Raw genomic sequence first — 17,390 nt, 5'->3', positions numbered from 1 at the left:
CCATTAAGATTGAGAGAGTGAGGGGAGACGCAGCCTGCAGAGTCTTCCACTTCCACACATGCAGCAGGGAGCAAACACCATTTTCAGCTTCAAATGTCTTTTCACACATTTCATTTATTTATTTTTTCCCCCCCCCTCTCTCCCAAACGTGATAAATGTCGGAGCCGTGAAGCAAATTAAAAATGATTCATGTGTTGGAGCACGCTCACATATATGTGAGGGAGCTCCAAACGCATGGATGTGACGTTAGTTACTGACTGTGATCAAACCGGTTAAAATACGATGCTCGTCAATCTGAGGTGTTTCGTAAAGACGATGATATCACGTCCCTCGTTGTCCCTCTGAAGACAAACCTCTATTACACCCTGGTGACACCTGAACACACCGCAACTCGGGAGCCGCTTTCTCCCCCCCCCCCCCCCCCCCCCAAAAAAAACAACCAACTGTTATTAACTCCTGAGGGGGACGCTTGATTTATGTCTCCTTGGATAATAAAGTACAGTATCACTAACATGTGTAAAATGTTCCCCGAGCGCCATCTCTGTCTGTTTGATTAATGCCGATTTAATTAAGCACTGCGCTAATTAAGCAGTAAATAATGACAAGGTGTGCGTTTATGCAAAGATAATGGCGGAGCCTGGGTGTGGTGATGCCCTGGAGAAGTTGGATCATTTCTTTGGACAACAATGGTTGGAGATTAAATGTCTTAAACACGCGTGATAATCATCGTGTGTTTGACCGGGACGTATTTAGGAGGATAATTAATCGAGTAATAATCAGCCTCTTGATCGTGAAACACACAAAGAGGCAGGTTTGTTGTTTTTTTTCGCCTCCTGGAAACACAAATTATCAGCAAGTTTCCACAAACTATTTTGGCTGCGATCCCGTGTCACAACCTGAATGATGAAACCATCGATATTTCACAGAGTAAGACGTCGTCCTCGACGCGGGGACATCCGAGAGAGTCATTAATCAATTCACACCCTACTGTCCCAAACTCCACAACCTCAGCCCCACAGCAAAAAATACCAATTTCCTCTCGGTTAGCGTCAGCAGCACGCGCGTCAGCTCCTCGCCAACAACCGCACGCCACTTTCCTGATCGTCCGGTCACACGACCATTTGCTGCAAATATGCTTTGCTGCTGCTGCTGCTGCTGCCTCCTCCTCCTCCTCCCCCCCCGTGTCAGATGTCTCCACGTACGGACTCCTGATATGTGTATAAGAAGAGCGTTATTTACACTGATTAATGGTTCCCGGCTTTGGCAGGGTGTAAGCTGCTCGCGTCCAGACAGCGCTGACAAATAAATCTATCAATCATAAGAGGGATTTTCTAATCCCCGAGCCATCAGACAGAGTTGCAACCTAAACACTTTGTCACGGAGCGAGCGGCCCCGTTGGCTGTGAACACACCCTGAGTGTATAGTTAACACAGCACTTTGAGGGACACAGAGCACGTTGACACACACAAACACACACAATCATTTTCAGAGCGGTGACGTTAGCAAAAGAGCTTTTCAGCATCTTTTATTGTTGGTCAACTTTAAGACTCCTGATTAGATCTGAGGCTTTTCAGTATCCAGCATGAACATCTGCATGACGGAGGTTTTTTCTCACTGTTCCAGAGTCCAGGTTAAATAACCAGTGGGGGTGGAGCCTGTAGAGCAGCAGGAGGCAGGACATGACTAAGTGTATGACCTTTCCGAGCCAAAGAGGTCGGAAAGGTCGGGATGTGCGATTCCTGAAATTCAGGAAATTGTTGTTTTGAGATTACAACCCTCGAACCCTCGCTGAGAACTTTAGCAGCATCTGTCCTCTCGACAAATGAGAATAATGAGTGTATACAAGCAAAAACCAAACGCATTTCATTAATTCTCTAGATACAAGCTGCTCCGACAAGACAAATGTCTCCGGCAGCACGTTCCAGCGGCGTGCGGCTCCATCTAACCCACGAGAGATGAGTTTAGGTACGAGCGCGGTGCTAAGTAGAGACATCAATCGGCATCGTGAGTCCTCCTGGGTCCATCAGCTCCAGTGTAACAACGCCGCTCTCTATCGCAGAACAAGCCCCCGGTTGCTCTCAACCATCTGTGACTGAAAACAAAGACTGTGATCACATTAAAACACCATAGAGGGACGGGGAAGTGTATCAAACCGCAGCTCTTTCCATAATCTGCTCACAGGTCTCTGCCGTTACACAAACACAGGCCGAATTCAATAAACTACAACTGCCATTTAATTAAACGTTTGGCAGCCGAAATTCAATTAGGCAATAATAGCTCATTTCCAGAGATGGCTAATATGTTAGACACAGATAGGAAAGTCGGGGGTTGATATCCTGTGTCAATTCCAATTATTTAGAGCTCTCCTTTAAAGCTGCTTTGGCAGATTATGCAACAGCTATTTTGAAAACAGTGCGACCGTGCGGCTGTGTGAGTCCCTCAGGTGGCACAAGGCAATATTATTATTACTTTTTTCCTCCTTCCAAGAATGCAAATGAAGAGTTGTCATCTCGTTGCGGTGGTTGCAGGGACGGACGCTCAGTCCCACGTGGAAGTGGAGGTAAGTAATGCTAAGAGAAACCTAATAAGATCTTGCAGGAGTGGAGGGGGGAGGGGGGGAGGGGGGGGAAATGATGATTATCTTTAATCACTAACCTGCCTCTAGTGGCGCCACCGCATTATCCAGCACCTTCATTCCTTATAAAAATATCTATCACACACAATACCGGGGCCATGAAAAGAAGCAGCGGTGGCGATGGGAGCAGAATGCCAATGGCCTCATTACTTGTCATAGCACATTGTAACTGGAAATTGCTTCTTTCAGGTTTTGTTTGCTCAGGCAATTACAATAAACTCTCGGCTTGACACGTTGTTTGCACAGATGTAGGACATTAATAAACATGAGCTCTAATCTGAATTATTGAACTGCTCGCCATAATTCTGACGATGGATTTGGGACCTCCCCCTCCGACGGACGGACGGAGGGGACGGGAGCAGAGAGGGGATGACCGGGATCCCCGGGATATTGCCCCGCTGGCCGGCCCTTATCACCTGAGAAGTCCTCTAATTGAATGTCGGAGCGCAGAGAGCCGCTCCGCAGGTATTCCCAAACTTGGTTCAGCCTCCCACTGCCACGACACGCCGGGGCTGACATTTGAAAAGTGATGATACAAGAGAGGAACGAGAGGAGGAGCGGAGAGAGGGCGAAGAGGGAGAATTCTTGACATCTCGGCTCTGATGTTATTTGAAGGAGAACTAAAATGTCCACGCATGTTTTTATTAAATATCAAACACGGAGATATCGGAAATCTAAATAAGTCCTGAGTGTTTATCTCAGGATGCTCCCAGTGCAGATGTACATATTACATCTGAACATATGTACAGGAAGAGCTCCGGTTTCACTCCTCCAACAGAAGCTTGTCCTCTACTTTCCTTCAAAGTTTCTCCCAAAAAACGCTGGGGAGCCGGCTTCCCGGGCAGGCGTGCGGTGGGAATATCTACAAGAAGAATGCAGGAATAGCATTTTTTTTTTGTCCTCCTCTTTTCGGAGGAATCTTAAGATGTTCAAAAGGCATAGCCGAGGGAGGGCCTGGCTATTCTGGCGAATCAAAAAGACTATGCGGACTTTGATCACCTGCATCTCATTCAATGCAAAATTACTGTGCCGGGGTCCTTGGCTTCTCGACATGCGAGCTGGATGGAAGCTTATTATACTGTACACAGAGGCAGACAGTGAAATGAAAGGGGTCTTTTGTCAGGTCTTTGATTACAGTAAGGCATTGTGACTGTTAAGCAGACTACCAGCAATTACCCGAGCCTGAGCGAGCGCCGGTGGAGAGTTTACCAGGGAGAAGGGATACGGACAGACAAAGAGACGGAGAGAGAGAGAGAGAGAGAGAGAGAGAGAGAGAGGAGAAACTGACAGAATCCGCTGATAGAGTCGCGCCCCATCCGAAACACCCCGGCCTCTTTTTGCGATCACAACTGTAATCAAGCGTAAACGATGACACGAGCGCGTGCCGGTCGCGAGAAGTGATGAAAACGTCAACGAGAGTAGCTGGAGAAAGTCTACTGTGCCGCGTGGTTCGGCCGGCGAGCGTCTGAAAGCGCGGCTCTCGTGTTTGCTGCGGGTAAACGTGGCTGTTTTGCACCCTTTGATTCCACACAACCGGCAATATCAGACGAGAAGTACCAGGCCTTGCATTTCCGTGTTGAACCCTCCCCTCCTCGCTGTTTGCAATAAATATTGACAAAGAACGTGAGCCGTCGCCCCATCACAGGTTGTTAAAGCAAAGTTTACTGTGTGTTTGCCGACTGCGAGCGTACAGCGCGCGTGCGGGCATGTGTGTCTATTTGCATGCGCATTAGCATATCACTGTTTACTCCAGAAGTTACAGTGAAGCGCCCATTTCTCCTTGGGGAGAGCTGCTTGGCAAACACCTCGGAGTAAACAAGACAACCGGTGACAATATGCTAATGGGACGATTCATTATTCCCCTCCAACAAGCTCCGCCTCGTGAAGACACCTCAGATCTCCAACATCTCCATCAAACCTCGCATTTAGGACCCGCGCGCTACGCCGCTGCTCCACCCCTCCCGACGCCGGCTGATTAATATCTCATCAAGCGCTCCACTTTTCCTCTGAGCGGCCCATCAGTCATGGGGGCTCAAAGGCGCTTCAAGTCTGACAGCGTCAATCTCCGGCGATTGCTCGGAGGTGACGTTCTTTAAAGTTGCACGAGATAAAGTTGTTCACCTTTAAAATGTTTGCGCGGGTGGATGCGCCGCCTGTCAGTCAGAGGTGCCCTCAGGAAGGGAGACACGCGGACTCGCAGTTTCCTGATGAAGACGTTTCAAGTCGAGAGCAGTCAGGTCGCACTCTTAATTAAACCGGACGCAGGATTGGATTTATTAAAGTTACCGACAGCGTTTCTTTGCATTGTCATGAATCATTTCCACGAGATCCAGAGGAGGAGATGCAGAGAGCGTGAATATTGATTCACCAACAGAGAAGTAGAGATGGAGTAGACGTGTACACAAGAAATATAGCAAAGCAGTATTTGTTCTACACATTCAAATCCCCCTTTTACTGTCAATACGTTTAAATTCTAATACAAGTGATGATTTGAAACATAGAGGTTAAAGAACGATTTTCAAGAAGTTACTTGTTCCTATTGTGTTTTCAAGAGTAAAGTCACAGGGTTTGAATTTTGGGAACGTGGCGCTTAAGTCAAAGCTGTAATTAACCAGGATTTGAAGAGTCCGGGGGGAAAAGAGAATCAGGTGATGCGCACCATATTCCAAAGAAGATTTCCAAGTTATGAAGCGTTTCCAGCTCCTGAGACACAACTCATAATTCATCAGAGCGCTGGGGTAATTTATTTCCCTTGGTTTTAATATGTTACAGACGAGTGGTCGTGTGTCTTTCTGCCTTCGGAGCTTTACAACACAGAGGCCGGGCGTGTAGCGGGGCCGCCGGCGCCGGCGCCGCCACGCGCACGCCGTACAGCCAATACCTGTGGTGCCTTTCATGGTTCAGGGCGCTCTAATTTCAACGGGAAGTTGCACATATTTCATGGACACATCTCTGCTCGACAGAGGGAAGAGGGAGGGATAAGAGGAGAGGAGAGGGGGGGAGGCTGATGATGGACTGTGCCTCTTCCTCCTGTGCATTGCAGGTCACCCTCTTTACAGCAGAAGGTTCTGGATCATTTGGTCGTGCCGCCGGATGCTCTGACACACGCTGATGTCACCCAAGTGATTTGAATCCACCTGTTTTCTTTCTGGGGTTTTTTTTCCCCCAACCAGGACCAGTGAGGCACAGGAAGTAGAAACAGGAGGAAAATACGAGGGGAACCATGTGGAAGACAAGCGACGGGTCAGGAGTCTGAGAGATGACGTGACTGCAGAGAAATAAATCCAAGAGAGAGCGAAGTGTGTGTTTGTTTCCTTCTCTCACGTTTAAAGACGTCACACGCTGGTGATTCGTGAGAACGAGCATCAACACGGAAATCATTGTTTGACAGTAACATCTGCTTCTTTAGATTTCAGATGTAGGTTTCCTCTGCAGGATTATTTCGGTGTTACATTGAATATTTACCTCATTAGCTTGATTGATGTTCCTGAGCAATGAGGCAGCACACCTTGTAAATACGAGCCTGTAACTCCTGATGATGGTTTTAAAGCACAACAAACAGCAAATATCTCCTCCGTCGTTAACAGGTTGTTTCTTTTGATTTAAGGAAAATAAAGTTTGTAGATTTAATAATCACAGATTTTTTTTTTTTTCAGGCCACCTGATATATATTTTTCACGGATGTGCTGGAGCAGGGACCTCCAGTGGGATCCCAGCTGCCTCGGACTGCGTCTCCTCAGGGTTACGATAATGTGGTAGATGCTGATCAATACTCAGCGCCTGCAGAAGAACAGATCACGGAGCTACAGCTGGACTCCACCTCAGTGTCCATCCCCCCGCCAGTTATGAATCAGCATCCTCTTCCTCCAGAGGAAAAGAAAGAAAAACACACACACAACAGAGTTGGGAAGAAACTGAACCTTGACCCCTGACCTTTGGCTCCTGACCCGTCTGTCTGATGGCCTATCGATTACGTCTGGCCTCGCCTGGGTAATTGTTGCCTCGTAATTACTTCAAGTGTTGTGTTTGGCTCCACATAATGGCAATTTTGCCGCGCGAGTGTTCGGACGCAGGATTACACAATGCAGCGGACGGACAATTACGCAGTTTTACCTGCGATTCCGAGGACAAATATTAGATCCACGTTAAAAAACAAAGTGATTTCAGATCGGAGAGAGATGCTGAAAGAGACGACTCCTTTCGAGAGATTTGAGTTAAGACGCCACGTCTCCCTCTGTCCGATTTCCTGACCTCATTGCCTGGGTAACCATGAGTGGACGGCAGTTCTCGTGTGTTGGTATTTAATGGATTTGAGTTTCTCGTTGATAAATACACGATATAATATTCCCGATATCTTAAACGAGCGAAACACAAACACACCGTCCATCTTCCTCGGTGCGTCGCGAACACGACCGGCTGTGACTCGACCTGTTGCCGTCGCATTAAAAATGAAAGAAAGGATCTCGGTTGTCTGTCGTCGACACGTCCATGAAAGATCTCAAAATCGTCTCGGCAAATTGAGTTTGTTGTGTATACAAGTAGCTGCCAGATTTAATATTGAATGGATGATCCAAAATGGATTTTTGATCCCGTGAAAATGAGGGGAGATGTCTGTAACAACAAAAAAAAGCTGGAAAGAAGAGAAAAAAAATCCATAACCCTCTCAAGCTAAAATCCTGCTCTGGGGCGCGGAATATATTATTCTCTCCCCTCGCTCTGTCTCTCTCCCTTGTACGAGCTGTTTTCATGTAAAGAAAAACCTATAGGCTTGACCTCCGCGTCAGTTTGCCATTGGCGATCCACAGATTGCAAGTTTTCAATGCTCGCTCCTCGGGGAGGGATCCCAGTCAAACCCTATAAATATTTCAAGACTGGTTCTCGCTCCCCGGACCTCTCACCAACACACTCGCCTCTGCTGGCAAGCAAATCCTGCCTGTTTACACTCGCCACTAACTTGTCATCACTTTAAATTCAGCCTTGTGCAGTGGCTTAATGAGAGAGGCAGCTACTACCATATTGCACGTTTAAATGTTTTGCCAACAATCAGCCCCTCTCGCTCCAAAGCCTCATGGATGCTGATCAATATATTTCAAGTCTAAAGGGTTTTTTTTTTTTGCCGAGAGGAGGAAAATAAAAAGGCACAGAAGATTTAGCTTAAAACTGATTCCATGCTTTTCTCTCCCCTCTGTGTGTGAATGACAGATTCATGCATGTCGGGGAGAAGAGTCCCGTAAAAAAATTAAATGTTGAAGTGTTGGGAGTCTTTAGAGATACATCTCGACATCTGGTCGCCATCTGAGGGAACCTGGAGCAAGGCCAAGGATACTCCAAAAAATGAAAATGACTTCATTATGAGGGAATTATCACTGGATACCGACTGGGTAGTTGGAACACAAGCTGAGGGAGCCGTTCTAAATCACCACTGGAGGAAGCTTCATATGCATAAGTCCTGAACGACTAAGTTTAACTGAAACTTGGAAACGAAAGCGTCCACTTTCTTTGTGGACTGTGTGTGAAGAGCAAAAACACACATTTCATTTGCACCTTCCTACCTCCAGCTCTCCTCCTCCTCCTCCTCCAGCTCTCCTCCTCCTCCTCCAGCTCTCCTCCTCCCCTGCTCCTAATATAAAATGACATTATTTGTTCGCTGCTGTTCAAAATACGGTATTTTTTTATATCAAGGCTCTTAAACTCTTTGAAGTGATAAAAATTGCTCTCAGAGGGAAAAATACAACAGTCGGTGGCTTAACAGTTTTAATTGTTGCTTTAAACAAAGGGATAGAGGCGGCATAAGAGGATCAGTGTGACAAACAGTCCCAGCGGTCCCTCCATCATACACAATACTCACATGGAAACAAAGGCGAGAACAAAACAGCACTGGAAAACTTCCAGGAATCCATTTTAACATCAGCAGCGGGTGAAGCAAACACTTAAGAGACAGAACCGACGACAGAACCGCAGCTGTCGGAACGTAACTTGTTCCTGTTAGAACCCTGCATTAAAGAAACCACAGGTCCAGGAGCCACGCTGACGTGTTCCAGCTTCGTCCTCGCACATATAAAATCTAAATAAATGTGTTTTACTTGTGAACTCTGGAACGTGAGGTTTCTGCAGCAGCGGTGAGTTTGTTATCAGCAGCTTGCTGCAGGATAAGTGGTACAAACGGTTCCCGTAATCCCGTGTGACGACTCTGACATAAATTTGGTTGCGGCGTTGAGCCTATCGACAGGTGGAGGGATGTTTGGGATGGATGACCCACTAAGTTGTGTTTTAGCGCTCGTGTAAACAGGATTAGCATTGGCAGGTATCAGCCTACGAGGGATACAAACAGCTCCCTGCTCTGGGGGGAAGGACTGATGCAAACACCAGCTAATGTAAAAAAAACGCTGTTTCTAACAAGAGAACGAGATGAGCGGAGGGAGAGAGAAAAAAAAAAAGTTCAGGGGACGAGTGAATGGGCGGAAGATTGATTAGTTTGGAAAAAGTCCAGCGGGTCAGTTTTTTAACGGCTCATGGACGATTTCCAAGCGCACACGAACGCAGAACATCATTTCAGGCTCCACCTTTTGTCTCGGCGCATCCTGAGTTAACGGCGAGGCGGTTGATCTACTGTATCCCCATTGAGATCAGAAGGTGCTGCATCAAGCTGTCTCGTCTAAAGATGGGACTTTATTGGGCCGTCTAAATCTGTCCTGTACACAGAGCCCAACAATGAGGCCGGGAGAAAAATGGACGCCACCTGGCAGTTTGAAAGAAGGACAGCCGTTTCCCGCTGTAATCCATTCAGTGAAATCACCTGGGGCCGCGAGGAGACGCATCGCCCACCCCCTCCCTCCGCTCCCTAAACACCATTCAGCGGCGACACGGTGATGGAGTGCAGGGTGTGGAGAAAGCCAAGTGTCCCTTTTTTAGAGATGATCAACAATCATGTTTTCTACAACCATTGTTCTTCTCCTCCTTCCTCCTGGTGTGGGTGAACTCTTCTTCTTCTGCTTTCTGGTACAGTTCCTCAACTGCCTGAGCGTGAGAACAAACTATGATCCATTTTTTCTAACACACACACACACACACACGCTCACTAAATATTTGTTGTCACCCATTCATGAGAGGAGCCGCTGTAAATCGTATGTCTGTGTGGAAAGATCGAAAGCAATTACCATTAGATGGTGGCTATCGTGAGCCGAGTGTGCATCACCCTGGCGGCTGGCTCTCAATGCTCCCTCTCCGCCAGCTCCGTGTGCAATTTAACCGACGGATCAATAGCTAAAGGCAGTTAGTGGCCTCGCAACTCCCCTCCACTGCCTCGCAGGACGCGGCGCGGTATCCACACGGCGAGCAAATGTCAAAATGTTACGCCGCGCGCAGGAGCGGCCAGAGAAATTGTTCTTGTGAAACGTTATTGACACACTTTAACCCGCGTTTCCACTCAGCACGGAGCCGCAAAGTCAATTCTCATTTAGGAAGGTGGCGAGGCGGCAGCAGGGGAGGTGACGAGGGGGGTCAGGAGGAGAGAGGCCAGAGGGGGGTCGGAGGTCAGGGATTGGCCCAAGGTCAAGGTGACAGCAGGGAGGCCTTCATCTCCACCGTGGCCTTGGACAGAATCAATACCATTAGAGAATGTGTCTGATCCATCACTGCCCTCGCTGCTCCTCTGTCGCTCCTTCCTCCTCCTCCTCCTCCTCCTCAGTACACTTCTAACATCTCCTATTTTCACTTCCTTTTTCCTACTCTAGCCCTATTCACTCTTTTTAGCAGATTCATTTAATCTCCTGTCGCCTCCTGCTCCCCCTCGTTTTTTCGCCGTTGCTCAGAAAGGAGTAGGTCTCATCTTGATACTGACCCCTGTCTCCCCCGTCTCCCCCGTCTCCCCCGTGCACAACTCCTCCACTCCCGGGCACTGCTGAAAAAACGGGCCGGCAGAGATAACTTGGGCCCCATATTGTTTGAACAGCATTTTATTAAGCTGAGCGCTCTCTTTAATATTTACATTGGTGCATCGGAGGCTTCAGAAACGCTTTAGGCAATTACACACATGACCAAGTCGATAGCCACAGAAACAGCAAAAAAGCCTTTATCACGCCGCCAGGAGAGTATTGCCAATTCCGCGGCCTGGCCGTTGATGTAGTTTGCATTTCAATTAAAAAAGGGCTGCAATACTGCTCTTTTATTCAAAGTCAATGTCGTAAGGAGGATCCACAAAATGCAGCCAGAATAGAGTATTTTGTGTATGTGTGTAACAAAGCGGGAACATCACACAAGCTGACGTTTGGACTCACAATGAACGGTTACAGTACTCCAGCGTAAAAGGATGTTCACAGCGGTTTGTGACCGCACCTTGAAAGAAAGAGAGCGAGGTAGATGGACGCACTGTTGAAGACAGGAAGTCAGGGAAGACGTCCTGTGCATCGACGTTAACGAGAGAGGTGGAAATGAATAACTGACATTATCCCGACATTGAATGACGGAGATCAGGAAATCTCTCCTGCCATCACCTGACGATGAATTAACCCTAGAGTTTTTTGGCTTTTTGATTTGAAGTGCTCCCGGCACTATCTGTTTCACCCCCATCCCCCCACCCCGGTGGTCTCGCCTGCACTAGCGGTCACCGACAGACAGGCGAGGCAGCAAGCGTGTATGCTTGGAGGATCATAGGTGGCTTTGATAATCACTCCCATACTCCTAAAACAAACGCAATTACAAAGTTAATTGTGTTCAAAGTGGAGGCTGGCAGTGGAAGGAGCATTCAGCAATCATGACTGTGCTGACGGTGCAGCGAGCGTGGAGAATAATGGATGCATGTGGGGCAAATGCCGAGGGGGGGTTGTGGTGGCGGCGGCGGCGGCGGAGGTGTGGGCTGTGATTGCAGAGGGGGTTTTAAGGGGTGGAGGGGAACCGAGAGGGGTTTGAGGAAAAAAAAGGGAGCGAGGGGGTTTGATGAGCGGTCGGGAGTGCGGGTGACATGGCGCTGAGGGATGTGGCGGTGAACGCCACCCGGCTTGACCTGCCATTTATCAGAGGATAAACAGCGGGTCAGCTGACCGCGATCGCTGCCGCGCGATTGGCCGGCGGGGCTGTTTAGTATGCAGGGGCCATTGCGCGGCCGGCGCTCGCCATGCACACACCACGTCTGCTCCATCACAATGAATTATTGGTCAGAGGGATGATCAATTTGAATCGGCTGCATCCTGAGCCGTGGTCAAAGAGGAGGGGAAGGGTGTGGTGTGTGTGGGTGTATTTATGTGTGTGAGTCAAAAAGTTGTGTATTTTGTAACTGCAGGGTTTCTCTTTGCTCTCGTCTCACTCTGATTTTTTTTTTCCCTCACTCCAGAGATAGGAAAAAGGGGGAGGGAGGGAGGGAGGGAGGGAGGGAGGGAGGGAGGATGGAGGGGTGACAACAGATGTGCTCCCTCCTTCAGAGAGCTGCTTGTTTGATGGTGACAGTGGAGCGTATCATGTAGCCCGAGGTGCTAACAGTAAATATTACAATACCACAAGATGCTCAGTGCAAACACCATCTCTTGCTCTCTGCCAGTCAATTCTTCCTTCTTTACCCCTGTGGTGCTGCTGGTCTGCTCTACATATATTTATATATATGAATTAATAAATATATATATATACACACACGTGAGTATACGAGCGTGCGAGGCCAAACGTCTCGAACACGACGTTCAACCCCGCGCCCCTTTCAAACACATTATGGTCAACTTAAGTCATGATGGAGAAGAAAGTAAATCAACAAGGCACCGTGAGCGAGAAAAAATGGCACTTTAAAAAGGCTTTCTGCAGAATAATAGGCGAGCCCGGGATTCATGGGATTGCATTTGGCTTCCTGTGGCGCTGGGGTGTCTTTGGCTCGCTCAGTCATTTCAGACAGTGCAGTGGTGCCGTCCCACCCTGGGCGCTGTACAGATGGGCTCATGTGTGGAGAAATGAGCCGCGAGCAATCATTCTCTCCTTCTCCTTCTCCCCCCCCGCCACCCTCCGTCTCTCTCTGTTTGTCGACTTCTCCTTTGCTGCTTTCTGTTTACCTCTCTCTGCCTCCCCTCCCCTCGCTCCCTTCTTTCTCATCTCTGTCCCTTCATCTTCTCCACCTCTCATTATCTGCCCCTACCTTTCATGCATCTTCTTCCACTGCCTCTTTCTTCACCCGCCCTCCATCCCTCTTCCTTCCCTCCCTCTGTTTCTCCCCCCCCCCCCCCCCCCCCTCTCCCTCCCTTTATATCCCCTCTTTTCCCCCCGTGGTGACTGTGTCCTGGGGCTGCGGAGTCTCGTCTCTGTGCAGCGGCAGTAGGAGGACTCGACGGGAGGCCGGGCAAAACGAGCTCACTGAGACGCAGGAGCCCATCTCAGGCTTGTGCTACCGGAAAATCTGCCCGTTCACGCTCTGACGCGCAGCCAGACGCGTGATGGGGAGATGCTGCAGAAGGAACACACAGCCTCTGCTTTTGTTTGGGTGAAGTCTTTCATCACAGTGGCTCTGGTACAGTCAGGGTGTGTGAATACCTCCACACCGAGCTCCCTCTGCTCCTCGCTTCACACACCCTGACCCGTCGTCTCTTTGTTTTTCCTTCAGCGTCGTCAAAGTAAATGCTTTGCGATGTTTAAACTTGATGTTTAAATGATATCGTCACAGCTCACTCGATAAGTCCGGATCAATCGTACGCAGCAGAGGTTCAGCGAGGCGCCGGAGGCCAGCGAGGGTCAGCCAGTTAAAGTTTCACTCCAGGAAATACGAGCGGCGTCAGCACTCCTCCAGCGGGCTCGGACGCCGCTCCTATCAGGTTCACATGCATCCTGGTTTAAATTACAAATAGCATTTTGAGCAAGCGAGCAATAAACGGAGAGCAATAAAAGAAGAGTGAGTTGGTTTCTTCCAGAGCGCTTTGTGTTACCGGGGTGGAGATTAAATAATGTATTGATCAGGTGATGGGTGATGAGTACGGTCAGCAAATGTTGTTTAACTTAATGATTCTTACAGGTCATTAAGGACAAATCTGAGATTCTCCTCCTCCTTTGTGTCTTTGCATGTTTGCGTGTATGTTTTTTGTCGTGCGGAACTATCACAACACACGGTTATCCGTAAAGGCCAGGACGAGCTTGGTCATCGTGTATAAAGATTCCTATAGCTGTCTCTAATGTGTACACTCCTCCGTCGCCATCTTGGTTTAATTAAACCAGAAGGTACCATATTTGGAGGAACACGGGGTGGAGCCTGACTGAGAGCCGGACCAATCGCACGGTATCAGCGGCAGGTTATTAAGTCGAGTCATTTTCTCACTGACGTCTATAGAAACAACCAGCGGAGTCACCATCTGCTGGTTACTTCAGAGAACACAGGTTTAGATCAGGACGCTTCAGACGCTAAAGACTTTCCAGGAGCGTATTGAGGTGCGTGTTAGAAACTACAGGTCGTTATTTCTTAACCCTGCCGACTTTCTAAAGGGACAGACCCAACTCGTGTTAATGTGCGTATCACTATAACTGAGATATTCTGACTTTACTAGAAAAATATAGAGAAGAAAATGCGAAAAACTCCCCAAAAAAATCTCCTTGTTTGCCAGAAACTGCCCTCGCTCCGACAGGAACACACACACACACACACACACACACACAGCGTCATGGTCTCACTCCATAAAATCACACCCTCTTACCCTTCAGCTCACAAGATCCGTCACCCTGTTCACTCGTATTTCAGCCCACGGTGCTTATACACTTGAGAATTCACCTCCCCTGTTCTGCTGCCCTGCTCCGCTCTGTCTCGTTGTATTATGCTTTATTGTATTACCGGCCTGTGCTGCCTCGCTCCGTCACGTACAGGTAGCCTTTCCTGTCCGTTTACATCTCAGCGTCTCCCTCTGTTAGCGCTGGCCCTGCTTTGTCCCGGCTGTTTTTTTTTTTGTTTTTTTTTAAGTTCGGACACCGAAGCCACGTACAGTACAGGAGAGGAGGGGGCGGGATGAATGAGAGAAGACGGAGGGTGAAGGTTTGGGCTACAGTTTGTCCTTCCCCTGGAACTCCCCCCCGCCTCCGTCTTCCACTATCTGAAAAATTCAATAGACTAACCTTAAGAATTTAATTGATGCTGCCAACGGGATTACAAAAGGGCCGGCTGGCGCAGGCCGGGGACAGCTGATTAGCAGCAGGGGTAATTGTTAATTGATTGATGTATCTCCTTACCTCTCTCGCTCTATGGGTCTTTTAGAGAGTGTTTTGTTTGCCACGGCGGCAGCGCCAGTGCAGCCGGACAGGGCATTACCATACATCTTTGTTTTTTTTCAAACTAGTCTCCTGGATATCTTTGTGTGCTAAGACAAAGGGCGCGTAAGTGAGGTGGGTTTAAGGTCACCGGTATGAACGTAAAGGGCAGCTAGTCCCATTCCTGGTTGACACGCTCAAAGGAGACTGACAACCTGCAGCCACGCTAGGTGAAGCAGATTCCTTCTCTTCCATTATGCTAACCCGCGTTTTCTATTTTCAGAAAAAACGAGTGCAGAGGAGACAAAAGCCAGCTGATTAGAAGAAAACAGCGATAATGATTTTAGCGGAGCGAGAGGGAGAAGGCAAGAGGAACACGGTGTTAGATTTGTGTGCGTAAAGTGATGCTTTTGGGGGTAACACAATCCTCATTGGGTCGGACAAACAGAAACAGTCTCTCCATTATTCCCTCTCTTCTGCGACTACAAGGCCCCGCTTCATTCCCGTCCCCCTCGCTGTGAAAACCCTGGGCTGTGATTGTCCGAACGGCGACTCCGAAAGCTTCCGCTGCAGCTATTTCTGCTCACCCCCCGCCCGAGCCAACACCAAACCCGCTGCCAAGCGCTCCCCCGGCTCTGGCACAGCACCGGGCTGACCATCAAGCAATTACACGGGAACTTGGCAATCGGGAGGAAATCCAGTCATTAAAAGGGCTTAACACTGGCAGAGGGTCTCTGTTGGTGGCGAGCCGAGGCGCCCGCTGCACCCCGTGTTGAATGGGACAAATGAAGGGACTTGTACGGTGGGTTTCATAGACTAAAGATCTGGCAGGGGCCGAGTGGGTTTGTGTCATTGTGTACACGGACACGCATCTGTTCATAAACACGCACGCTCTCCCGCCCGCACCAGATGTTCTCATTCACACACCAGGCGTCCACAGCAGGATACTATATCACGCTGTAGGGTAAAAACCTCCTACTTCTAAAATCTGAACTTTTCAGCAACTCCTCAGCTTTTAGCGCGATGACAGCGCGTCCCTCCGCCTCGCCCCGCTGGCAGCGAGAGAGCGCCGCGAACCCGAGACGTCTGAAAACGCGTTCTCTTTCAGATTGAGGTGAGAACGTGAAAACCAGGCAGTTATGAGGTTTTTTTTGCACAATGACAGCGGCGATGAGGAGGCGGGAGCCGCGTCCATGTCCAAGGTCAGGGGCTATCGAGCGCAGCAGACATAAACAGTATTGGACCAGAAGTAGCTGGTTGAGGTTTCAACACATCGATTGGGGTTTCTCATCAAGGCTCCGGGAGCAAAGGCAAGGCCAGCGCACTTTGGTTCAGCGCCGAACAATGTGTTTGGTATGCACGGCACGTGGCGGCATATAGTATTCAGAGAAATATCAATTAGTGGAAACAAAACAGTGGGCGCACATGTATTGTTTACACTCTATAGATGAGTTTAACATCCACTCATCATCATATTATCTACGATTTCACCAATCGCATCTCATTTTATTCCTCATTTTAAATTAAATAAATCAGAGCAGTTTTTACCTCCATTAAATATTATGGCTCCTGACAACTGGAGCCTCATTGATTTTTTGATTGACTGATAAAAACCAGCAGATGTGAGTCTCTCTCGCAGACATTTCCATGTGTGGGTTTACGACTGCGGACATGAAAACCTTTATTTTACAGAATGCTTTAATGGTTTAACTCGAGCTTCAACTTAAACCAAACTTAACAGACACATCACCGGACAGGAACAGGAGTGTGTGACATCTCGATATGTCAGGTGACCTCTGACCTCACCCCTGCTACTCTTTAAAATCGGTCCTCGGGGTCACGAAGAAGCCAACAAGGTTTCGTCGACGAAGTCTGGTGCGTGTGAAATCAGCTGCGATGAACAAGGAGAAGCGTTAAAACAACGGGTGTCCTGTTTAATGTCACCATCAAGTGGGACTAGTTGTTAACAGCTCATCATCAGAGGTCACGCGACCCTTTAAAATCGCCGCCGACGAGGGTGACGTCCGTCCACCGTCCTCTGTCGCTCTGTGCCGAGGCCTTGGAAAGTGCACTCTGCTGCTGAACTGCCACTGAACTCCTCACAATTAGTTTGACTTTTTTTTTTTTTTTCCTCCCCTCCCTTTTTCTTTCCAGCAGCGGCTCTGAGCAGTGAGCTGAGCACTTTTCAGATGAAGGTATCCCTTAGAGATATTTAAACTCCCTACGTACCGGCGCTGCCTCCGGGAGTGTGGATGGGATGGTTATTAATGCATTATTTACACACGCTTCCTGCTGTCTCCTATTGTGGCTTGGCTTGATTAAAAGGGATATTGCTAAGGAGGCACTTTTTGCACACTGTGATAGGAGAAAGAGAAGTAACTTTGTTGTGAAGGACTTTTTCCTTGTTCTTTTTGGAAGTACTGAAAGTTTTGTGGAGTCCAGTTAAAATCACGTTCAGGAAAAACATATGTTGCACGTGCTACAACATGTACATGGTACCTGGTAGTTGTCATGCGACTTAAAACCAAGTCCTCGTTTTGAGTCCAAACGTCAAACTCCC

At 48.5% G+C, this 17,390-nt stretch overlaps 1 protein-coding gene across 11 annotated transcripts in view; it reads right to left on the bottom strand.

The window, feature by feature from the left end:
* Positions 1–17,390, bottom strand: part of pou3f3b (POU class 3 homeobox 3b) — a 205,290-nt gene that overhangs the window by 149,237 nt on the left and 38,663 nt on the right. The window lies entirely within an intron of this gene.

Source organism: Paralichthys olivaceus, chromosome 24 (assembly GCF_024713975.1).
Source record: "Paralichthys olivaceus isolate ysfri-2021 chromosome 24, ASM2471397v2, whole genome shotgun sequence".
Taxonomy (NCBI): domain Eukaryota; kingdom Metazoa; phylum Chordata; class Actinopteri; order Pleuronectiformes; family Paralichthyidae; genus Paralichthys; species Paralichthys olivaceus.
This window is presented reverse-complemented; position numbering and strand designations above follow the sequence as displayed.